We start from the raw sequence: 9,139 nt of genomic DNA on the forward strand, positions 1-9,139 counted from the left end.
AAAAACAACAACAACAGGATTCTTGGGTTCTCCTCACACTCCAAACTCAGCGCTAAAAATCCCTGCAGTCAATTAGTGAGGCAGTTACCTACTCCTTCAGCAGATCTTCTAATCAACATGAAGTGTTTGGTTGTAAACAGTTGTTTCATCAGTTTGACCTCCTCCTTCAGCAGATTCGTCCCTCATCAACTATAGACATGTTTGGAGTAAAGAGTTGTTTCATCAGGCCGGTCGCTGCTGTGGTAGCAGTTCCCCAGCAGGCCCATTGGCCCGTCGCCACACAGAGTGCTGCTGCTGACTTCCACAAAGCTTCCTGACTCAGCAGAATGTTAGCGGGCAGATTCTACAACTTCTGTCTCCTCTCTCTGTAGGCACCAGAAGCTTCTGTCTCCTCTCTCTGTAGGCACCAGAAGCTTCTGTCTCCTCTCTCTGTAGGCACCAGAAGCTTCTGTCTCCTCTCTCTGTAGGCACCAGAAGCTTCTGTCTACTCTCTCTGTAGGCACCAGAAGCTTCTGTCTACTCTCTCTGTAGGCACCAGGAGCTTCTGTCTCCTCTCTCTGTAGGCACCAGATGCTTCTGTCTCCTCTCTCTGTAGGCACCAGAAGCTTCTGTCTCCTCTCTCTGTAGGCACCAAAAGCTTCTGTCTCCTCTCTCTGTAGGCACCAGAAGCTTCTGTCTCCTCTCTCTGTAGGCACCAGAAGCTTCTGTCTCCTCTCTCTGTAGGCACCAGAAGCTTCTGTCTCCTCTCTCTGTAGGCACCAGGAGCTTCTGTCTCCTCTCTCTGTAGGCACCAGGAGCTTCTGTCTCCTCTCTCTGTAGGCACCAGAAGCTTCTGTCTCCTCTCTCTGTAGGCACCAGAAGCTTCTGTCTCCTCTCTCTGTAGGCACCAGATGCTTCTGTCTCCTCTCTCTGTATGCACCAGATGCTTCTGTCTCCTCTCTCTGTAGGCACCAGATGCTTCTGTCTCCTCTCTCTGTAGGCACCAGGAGCTTCTGTCTCCTCTCTCTGTAGGCACCAGGAGCTTCTGTCTCCTCTCTCTGTAGGCACCAGAAGCTTCTGTCTCCTCTCTCTGTAGGCACCAGAAGCTTCTGTCTCCTCTCTCTGTAGGCACCAGAAGCTTCTGTCTCCTCTCTCTGTAGGCACCAGAAACTTCTGTCTCCTCTCTCTGTAGGCACCAGAAACTTCTGTCTCCTCTCTCTGTAGGCACCAGAAACTTCTGTCTCCTCTCTCTGTAGGCACCAGAAACTTCTGTCTCTTCTCTCTGTAGGCACCAGAAACTTCTGTCTCCTCTCTCTGTAGGCACCAGAAGCTTCTGTCTCCTCTCTCTGTAGGCACCAGAAGCTTCTGTCTCCTCTCTCTGTAGGCACCAGAAGCTTCTGTCTCCTCTCTCTGTAGGCACCAGGAGCTTCTGTCTCCTCTCTCTGTAGGCACCAGAAGCTTCTGTCTCCTCTCTCTGTAGGCACCAGAAGCTTCTGTCTCCTCTCTCTGTAGGCACCAGATGATTCTGTCTCTTCTCTCTGTAGGCACCAGAAGCTTCTGTCTCCTCTCTCTGTAGGCACCAGAAGCTTGCCAGAGGAGACCCAGTACATCACATGTACACAAGGGGGTGGCTGTGGCTCTGGAGGTACAGCGGGTCGTCCATTAATCTCTTTGGATAAAAGAGGTCGGTGGTTCGATCCCCGGCTCCTCCAGTCCGCATGTCAAAGTGTCCTTGGGCAAGATACTGAATGCCAAATTGCTCCCGACAACTGCGCCAGGCAGCGCCCTGCATTGGTGTGTGAATGTGTGCGGGAGTGGGAATAAGCATTGTAAAGTGCTTTGGATAAAAGTGTTATTATAAAAGCAGTCAATTTGCCATTTACAAAGTGGAAACTAATGTATTGTTGAGAAGGGTCGCATCAAATTCTAATTTCTACTGTAGGTGTCACTTGGGAAAGACGTCACTGAATGAGTACAAGTGTGTTAGCAAATAATGATCATAATAACAATAATATGTGTAATTACTGTTAACCTCGTGTCACCAGGCTCTTCCTGAGGAGAACCCTGGCAGCCATTTCTTGTCAATTACACCTCTTTCCTCGTTCCTCCCTAGACACCGGAACCGGAACATGTAAACCGGATACGTGCCACATTTTTATCGTTCCCCTGTTGAAACGCCCATTTGAGTTGTGCAGGCCAGCTATTCTCAACCACTGGGCCGTGGCCCACTGGGGGGCCTCAGAGCACTGCGTAGTGGGCTATGGAGGCAGTGGTATTGCCAAATAGATTAATAAAAATAAAGTAAAAAGGTGTGATTACAGCTAGTTATTTATTTATTTTTATATCTAAACTAGTCGTCACGAACAGGCGGCAATGCCATATTGCATCAACGTTTTGTTTTATGTACCGGTACTATGTAACTTTTGAATGTTAGTCACTTCGTGTTATCAGGCTCTAGCTAGCTAACATCAGCTACACGGAAGATTTTTTGCATCTGGTAAACGGGTTCTGGTTCCTTCCTGCCATTGCGCATTGGTTTACGCCCCCACGTCCAGAAGCGGTGGAAACGGCTGCAGACTAAATTACTGTAGAGGTATTAGTAGTACTAATTACAAATTGAATACTGTAACTAGTGCCTCCCAGTAAGTACATTGTAGACAATACCAAGGTTGTACCGCATAATCAAGATATGGTCATCATTATGAAGATGTAGTCCCTCATGCCTCCATTATCAGAAACAGAGAAGTAAAAGAATCTAAAACCTCCAATCCAATGTTTTGACTATGCTGTGCAAATGGAGCCAGCAGATTCCTAGCTGTTGCGTTCACTCATGATAAAATGTTATATGGTACACAACTGCACACACACACACACACACACACACACACACACACACACACACACACACACACACACATGCACACACAGTACAATATTTGACCTTGCTGACTGTAGCGAATGAGGAATGAGTGTTTTAAAATGTAGGAACACGCTGTACTTCAGGTTTGAATAGCTGTGTGCTCACAGCTGCCTGCCTGCTCAAGAGTAATCTTTTCTTCTATCTCAGAGACCTTGTTTTGAGGGAGAAGTGTTCAAATCAACATGCCAATAAGTCAGTGTCCTCTCCTTACAGCACCCCGTTGGTATTATGAAAATGAAAATACCTGAAAAATTGACTATTTTTGTAATGTCCTCAACAATAGCTTCGTCTATTTTGAGCTATCAAAAGCTGCTACTGTAGTAAATAAGTCAGAATCAGAATCAGAATCTGATTTATTGGCCAAGTATGTAGAAATACAAGGAATTCGACTGTGGTATACGTTGCTCTCCATGTATTTACAAAGGAAAAAGTATGCATACAAGCTCAAACGAACAAACAAGGACAGCGATCAAAGGTACTGTACATAGAGCAAAGTCAACTGCTATTTACGTTATTTGAAGTGATACTACATGGAATTGTTTATTGTCCATGGCAGATAAAAGATTGGTAGCGTAGCATACACGGAAAATGTGGGTAGCATACTACGGCGGCAAAACAGAATGATGAAAACAAAACAGCCAACCACCATTTTCACAGCAGTATGGTCTTATGTTATCAGTCTTGGAATCACCATTCACACAGGTACTGTAAATCAGACTAATAATCAATAAACTAATAATAAACTAGGAATAATCTTTCCACTACTTCTCCATCAATCATGTCTGAGGCATTTAGAATATAAATAAAATAAATGATTTGGAGGCGCATACAAAAGAGAAGAGACATCTGACTAACTGTAACACTTAAAGTCGAGGTGAACCCGTTCGTCACATGCAACTGAGTCCGTTTCAGACTGAAAACAAATTGAGAGGCGGACCATATACGGTGTCGATGATTTGATTTGACAATTCTGTCGACTGGCTTTGGCATCGGCCAATCCTGGCGTGTTCCACCCCCAAATCCGGTGGGATTCAGCGTGTTGTCGTGCTACGCGAGTGGGATCCGCAGAGTATCAGGCAGCCAGCTGCTTCGTGCGGAGCGAGCAGACAATCTGATGCATGGGTGCTGCCCGCCCGCCTGAAATCTCCGAGAGACGACCCCTGACAGCCAGGGAGGCTGTCAGGCTCGGAGGCGCGCGCCATTATCGTTATAAATGTAAATAATATTCCTGGAATGCGTGTTTTAACGAGCCACTTACATTTCTTTGCATTCTTAGACATTACCGTTTGATTTAGTTTGCATAATTGCTCAAGTTAGTAGTTAGTTTATGGGCTAGAAACTCTGCCAGATGACAGGCACTAGGCACCATTTTCCCCTTCATTTGGAAGAGAACATTTTTTGATGAACTTTTGATGTGAAAAAGTGTGAAAAACTAAAGAAATTAGATTTTTGTGATTTGTTTTGCATACATTATTAAATAGGTGCACTGCATACCCAGGTATTTGAACTAAAAGAAAAGAAAAGTCATTTTTGGGTTCAGCTCGACTTTAACAGGAGATAAGTGCTTGTGATGTGGAGAGACTGGAGTAGCAGAGATCTAGCCCTGATGTCTGCTGGCCTACATGGCATTGTCAAGAAAAATAGGGCAGCCTACGCAGTCGTGCATTGTGTTTATGAAAACTGTATCACAGTAGCAAGTAGTATACTGTATGATGACGTGTTTATGAAACATGTATCACAGTAGCAAGTATACTGTATGATGACGTGTTTATGAAACATGTATTACAGTAGCAAGTAGTATACTGTATGATGATGTGTTTATGAAACATGTATTACAGTAGCAAGTAGTATACTGTATGATGACGTGTTTATGAAACATGTATCACAGTAGCAAGTAGTATACTGTATGATGATGTGTTTATGAAACATGTATTACAGTAGCAAGTAGTATACTGTATGATGATGTGTTTATGAAACATGTATTACAGTAGCAAGTAGTATACTGTATGATGATGTGTTTATGAAACATGTATTACAGTAGCAAGTAGTATACTGTATGATGATGTGTTTATGAAACATGTATTACAGTAGCAAGTAGTATACTGTATGATGATGTGTTTATGAAACATGTATTACAGTAGCAAGTAGTATACTGTATGATGATGTGTTTATGAAACATGTATTACAGTAGCAAGTAGTATACTGTATGATGACGTGTACATGTATTACAGTAGCAAGTAGTATACTGTATGATGACGTGTTTATGAAGCATGTATTACAGTAGCAAGTAGTATACTGTATGATGACATGTTATGAAACATGTATTACAGTAGCAAGTAGTATACTGTACGATGACGTGTTTATGAAACATGTATTACAGTAGCAAGTAGTATACTGTATGATGACGTGTTATGAAACATGTATTACAGTAGCAAGTAGTATACTGTATGATGACGTGTTTATGAAACATGTATTACAGTAGCAAGTAGTATACTGTATGATGACGTGTTATGAAACATGTATTACAGTAGCAAGTAGTATACTGTATGATGACGTGTTTATGAAACATGTATTACAGTAGCAAGTAGTATACTGTATGATGACGTGTTTATGAAGCATGTATTACAGTAGCAAGTAGTATACTGTATGATGACGTGTTATGAAACATGTATTACAGTAGCAAGTAGTATACTGTATGATGACGTGTTTATGAAACATGTATTACAGTAGCAAGTAGTATACTGTATGATGACGTGTTATGAAACATGTATTACAGTAGCAAGTAGTATACTGTATGATGACGTGTTTATGAAACATGTATTACAGTAGCAAGTAGTATACTGTATGATGACGTGTTATGAAACATGTATTACAGTAGCAAGTAGTATACTGTATGATGACGTGTTTATGAAACATGTATTACAGTAGCAAGTAGTATACTGTATGATGACGTGTTTATGAAACATGTATTACAGTAGCAAGTAGTATACTGTATGATGACGTGTTATGAAACATGTATTACAGTAGCAAGTAGTATACTGTATGATGACGTGTTTATGAAACATGTATTACAGTAGCAAGTAGTATACTGTATGATGATGTGTTTATGAAACATGTATTTCAGTAGCAAGTAGTATAATGTATGATGATGTGTTTATGAAACATGAATTACAGTAGCAAGTAGTATACTGTATGATGACGTGTTTATGAAACATGTATTACACTAGCAAGTAGTATACTGTATGATGACGTGTTTATGAAACATGTATTACACTAGCAAGTAGTATACTGTATGATGATGTGTTTATGAAACATGTATTACAGTAGCAAGTAGTATACTGTATGATGACGTGTTTATGAAACATGTATTACACTAGCAACTATACAGTACTGTATGATGATGTGAGGAGCTCCTGCCTACCCAAGGCAGTGGTTCCCAAACCGGGGAAATGCATACCCCTGGGGGTACGTGGAGGTACTACAGGGGGTACTTGAGAGAAATGGGAAAATGTAAAAATGGCAGAATAAATCATGAAAATATTAAATAACTGAAATTTTGAAATAAATCTGCCCAGGAAGAAGCACTAATTGCAACTCTTTCACTCAATTTCTTATTTTGTAATGTTATTCTTCAAAAGGTGGGTTATCATTGATTCATGGCATCATAATGCTATAGTTTTCTTTTGTGTTTTCTAAGCAAAATGTTGGAATCGGGTAAAGGGGGTAGGCCAGTGATACTCAACTGGCGGCCCGCGGGCCACATGCGGCCCGCGGGCGCCCCCTGTGTGGCCCGCGATGGAATTGCACCAAAAAAAAAACAGTGCACCTGAACGCAACATGCAAGATACCCGCTGAATAAGTGTCCAAATGTTCATGTAATTCTGGCCAATACTCACACTTCTGTTATAGCATTTCAGTCTGGAATATGGAATATCTTTCAATAATCTATGATTTAGCTGCTAAATTGTCAAATACCGCCGTCTGCTCGCTACCCAGGCACTTATGTATGTACTTAACCTAAGTAACTATCCGGTGTGCACAACATTGTCAGACTAAACTCCGTCTGACACCCCAAAAACCTACAATCTGCTACAGAAAAATGTATATTGATATTATTGATTGTTTATTAACTGGCCCCTGGCCTTCTATAATCCCGAAAGTGGCCCCCGGGCAAAGCAAGTTGAGTGTCCCTGGGGTAGGCTACTTGGATTCCAAAATCATAGAAAAGGGGTACTGAGGCCAAAACGAGTTTGAGAACCACTGGTCTAAGGCAGGTTTGCTTCAATATGACGTAGATAGATAGAGCCCATAGATATAGTAAGTAGGCTAGAGACTCAGCTACTTCATCACATATAAGAGGCCAAGGCAAGGTTGGCAAGGAGGAGGAGAGGGAAGACAAAAACGGCCATTTGGCTGATGCCACCTTTGTCTGTATTGGTGCTGTGCCTGGGACAGGACAATGAGGACTCACCCACACAGCTAGGCTGGCTGAAAGACACATTGCAATACTAATGTTGCCGTTAAAGTGGCATCAAGTAATCTATGACTCTTATCGACCTCTGCAGCTGAGCAAGGAATTATTATGCCGGCCTGTAATTAAATAACAACAACACATTTTCGCAATAGAGATGGGCAAGAGAGCTAGTTTGAGCAGAGAACCAACAAGGATGAATAGAGTAGAGGTAATAATTGGTATCACAGTGAAAAACACTGACATCATGACGTCTAGAGAAGAGGTAATATATCACAGTGAAAAACACTGACATCATGACGTCTAGAGAAGAGGTAATATATCACAGTGAAAAACACTGACATCATGACGTCTAGAGAAGAGGTAATATATCACAGTGAAAAACACTGTCATCATGACGTCTAGAGAAGAGGTAATATATCACAGTGAAAAACACTGTCATCATGACGTCTAGAGAAGAGGTAATATATCACAGTGAAAAACACTGTCATCATGACGTCTAGAGAAGAGGTAATATATCACAGTGAAAAACACTGACATCATGACGTCTAGAGAAGAGGTAATATATCACAGTGAAAAACACTGTCATCATGACGTCTAGAGAAGAGGTAATATATCACAGTGAAAAACACTGTCATCATGACGTCTAGAGAAGAGGTAATATATCACAGTGAAAAACACTGACATCATGACGTCTAGAGAAGAGGTAATATATCACAGTGAAAAACACTGACATCATGACGTCTAGAGAAGAGGTAATATATCACAGTGAAAAACACTGTCATCATGACGTCTAGTGAAGAGGTAATATATCACAGTGAAAAACACTGTCATCATGACGTCTAGAGAAGAGGTAATATATCACAGTGAAAAACACTGACATCATGACGTCTAGAGAAGAGGTAATATATCACAGTGAAAAACACTGACATCATGACGTCTAGAGAAGAGGTAATATATCACAGTGAAAAACACTGTCATCATGACGTCTAGAGAAGAGGTAATATATCACAGTGAAAAACACTGACATCATGACGTCTAGTGAAGAGGTAATATATCACAGTGAAAAACACTGACATCATGACGTCTAGAGAAGAGGTAATATATCACAGTGAAAAACACTGACATCATGACGTCTAGAGAAGAGGTAATATATCACAGTGAAAAACACTGTCACCATGACGTCTAGAGAAGAGGTAATATATCACAGTGATCCTGACACCTGACACCTGACACCACGGACAAAATGTCTTGGGATGCTGGTCACACGCTCGCAGCACCGGCCTCCGCCTTTGAGTTAATTGCAGTAGCTGTGTGTGTGTGTGCGTGTGTGTGTGTGTGTGTGTGTGTGTGTGTGTGCGTACTTGTGTGTGCGTGTTCAAAATCAGACTACAGGTTAGAAGGAGGAGTTTTCAAAGCCACACATCTCTACCCCGATGTTGCCAGATGGCTTGTTTTCACGTGGTCACACAGACCCTCCGACGGCTGGGCTACGAGACTCGTTTTCGTGTGATGGTGATCTCATGATGAATCCAGCTGCCTCAGAAGAAGGTTAACAGAGAAGAAGCCCCTGACACAAAATAATTGTTACGCTTTTTTGGTATTGACAAGAACCCTCTCAAACGCCTGCCAATAAATTCCGGTCATTTTGTACAATGGAACAGTAAAAACCGTCCTAACTGCACCTCTAAGATGCGAATTGAATGCAGATAAAGAATAGCACGCATGAAGAACAGGAGATGCAGAGAAAGAGACGAGTGTGGCAGTGA

The sequence above is a fragment of the Poromitra crassiceps genome (assembly GCF_964638095.1).
Source record: "Poromitra crassiceps genome assembly, chromosome: 5".
Lineage (NCBI taxonomy): Eukaryota > Metazoa > Chordata > Actinopteri > Beryciformes > Melamphaidae > Poromitra > Poromitra crassiceps.